Raw genomic sequence first — 2,645 nt, 5'->3', positions numbered from 1 at the left:
TGCTGCCTTACATAGCAGAAAGGACTTTGCAGATGTGATTAAGCTAAGGATCTTGAGATGCGACGATTATCCTGGATTATCCAGGTGGGCCCAATATCATCAAAAGAGTCTTTTTAAGTTAAAGGGGAAAGCAGGAAAGTCAGAGGAGGAAGCAGTGTCAGAATGATGCAGTGTGAGAGAGACTCAGCCAGCACTGCTGGCTCTGAAGCTGGAGGAAGGGCCATGAGCCAAGCAACGTGGGCAGCCTCTAGTAGCTGGAAGAGGCAAGGAAACTGATTCTCCCCTAGAGCTTCCAGAAAGAACACAGCCCTGCTGACATCTTGATTTTAGCCCAGTGAGACTCATCCGGGACTTCTGACCCCCAGCATTGTAAATTAATAAATTAGCTTTGTTTTAAGCCACTAAAATTTGTGGTAATTAGTTACAGCAGCTGTAGGAAACTAACATAGCTATCTTCTTAAAACATGCACTTTTAAAAACTCATCAATTCCTCTGTGTAGCTTTTTGCATTTTGCTCATGACAAATTTTAATGGCCTTAACAAAGTAGTTAGATTAGAGCTCTTGAAATCTGAGCTTTGATGATTAGAGAATCATTTAAAATCATGCAAATTGAATAATAATGCCAAGTTCTTGTGGGTGACTGTTTATAGCTCTCAGTTCATACGCAAAAAGACAACTATTTGACACAAAGCAATTACATCATAAACCACCTGAAGGTTCAGTCCAAGCCTCCTGTTTCTTGGAAACTAAGCAAATAGGACTATGCTCTATAAAGAGCATATGCTGACTAAATATTGACAGACCAGCACAAGAAACACAGATGTCCAGGAGTGGTCTTTGGACCCATAGATCTTTCCTGGTTTCAGAGTCTAGTGATTGGCTGTCTGAAACCTATTCCTGTAATGGAACTTATGGGATCACACATACAGCATCGTTTCTCAAAGAGAGCTACAAATAATAGCTTGAGAAATGTACCATTAACTGGAACTGGAAAGAACTGTATTCTTGAAGAGTCTTAGCACTCTGGGCGAGGGGGAGCCACTGGGGCCAAGATCATGCCTGACAGGGAGAGGTTTCCTGGGCAGCCGAGGACGCTAGGCTTGGGATGAAAGAAGCAGGACAGATGAGAATCTGGAGAGCTTGGGGGTGGGTGGTCGTTCAGCACTCAGACTGGCAGCGTGACCGAAAATGAAGAGCGAAAGCATGGACCCTTAGGAGGTAGTGAAGAAATGGCCAGAGTATCCACTGACCAAAAACAGGTGAAGAGAACTGGTCTCGTGGTGGTGGAAAGCAGGAAATCGTTGATCTCCACTGCTCTAGTGAAGATTTGCATGCTGGGCAAATTGCTTATTAAACACGAGTCAAGACTGAAAAACCGTGATCCTTATTTATCCAGAAACCATGTTCTGCTTGTTTGAAAAACGATTGTAAATGCTAGAGTTAACTGAATTTCGTATTGGCCTGCTCATCCAGAAATAAGTGCTTACTAAGGCTTCTAGTCCTGAAGATACAAAATTAGATGCAAAAGCAGTAGAAAGATTGAAGTCAAACAGTCGGGCTCACGTATGTGTCTTCCTTCACCCTTTGGTGTGTTATTTGGTGCCTTTTGAAGAGGAGACCTCTTCCAAATATGGCTTTATTAAAAAAATTACAAAAGCATTGCCGATGATAGCATTGACTTTTATTCTGAATGTAAACAAGAAAGAATTTTTAAAAATGAAATCTTAGTTTTGATTTTAAATGAAGAAATGTATAAGCAGATTCTGATGACTATAGGTTTGGAGAACCTGTGTGAAAATCCACACTAGCAATCTAAGGCAAAACATGAAAGACCTCATCCTACTTTTGGCCACAGTAGTTTCCAGTGTGCCCAACTTTAAACCCTTCGGATTTTATTGCAGCAATCCAGAACAGATTATTGAAATTTACGATCAAAATGTGCCACCAGAAATGTCAAGGCACCGCGTGCTTCAGGCCAGGTCACGGGCATATCGAACTGGTGAGTTCTGTGCATAGTTCATCAATTGGGGCTGATCAGTTGGGTCGTATTCATTTCAGAAGTAAAGTCGTATTCATCTCATCTATGGCAGCGTTCATTTACTCTTAGATACGAAAGTTTTGCTGTTCATACAATAGAGAGAAATTAATAATGCCCTTGAGTATACAACTCTTTCTTTGAGCAGTTTTAGGATTCCTTGTGGCCTTATATTCAATGCTCCATTTATAAATCAGTGCCTGATTATCTAGGCCCTTCTTTCTGCTTCTTGCTTTTATGATTTCACTGTTGAGCCCTTCACTAAAGATGGGGCAAAAAGAAGAGAGAACCAAAATTATTCTTTTTTTTTTTTTTAACTTTTCAATATTTTGTATGTTTTCAATATTTAATGAAAACCTTTTAAAAATCTTTTTTGAAAAAGAGTGTTAGCACTCTGGATGGACTATGATATTCTATTAATCAAGTCAAGCACTGCTTCCCAGTCTTTACTACAGAGTGCACTGGAAAGAATAATCCAACAGTAAAATGGTTAAGAACAATCCATATGGAACCATTGGTTACAACGGATCCTAGCATATAGCAAGTGACATGTATACATATATAAATAAGTAATAGACACATTGCAAGCTATTTTAATAGTAATATCAT

At 39.7% G+C, this 2,645-nt stretch overlaps 1 pseudogene; it reads left to right on the top strand.

The window, feature by feature from the left end:
• Positions 1-1,106: 1,106 nt before the first annotated feature.
• LOC134367631 (cytidine and dCMP deaminase domain-containing protein 1-like) lies at positions 1,107-2,017 on the top strand (annotated as a pseudogene).
• The last annotated feature ends 628 nt before the right edge of the window (positions 2,018-2,645 follow it).

Source organism: Cynocephalus volans, chromosome X (genome assembly GCF_027409185.1).
Source record: "Cynocephalus volans isolate mCynVol1 chromosome X, mCynVol1.pri, whole genome shotgun sequence".
Classification (NCBI taxonomy): Eukaryota; Metazoa; Chordata; class Mammalia; order Dermoptera; family Cynocephalidae; genus Cynocephalus; species Cynocephalus volans.
This window is presented reverse-complemented; position numbering and strand designations above follow the sequence as displayed.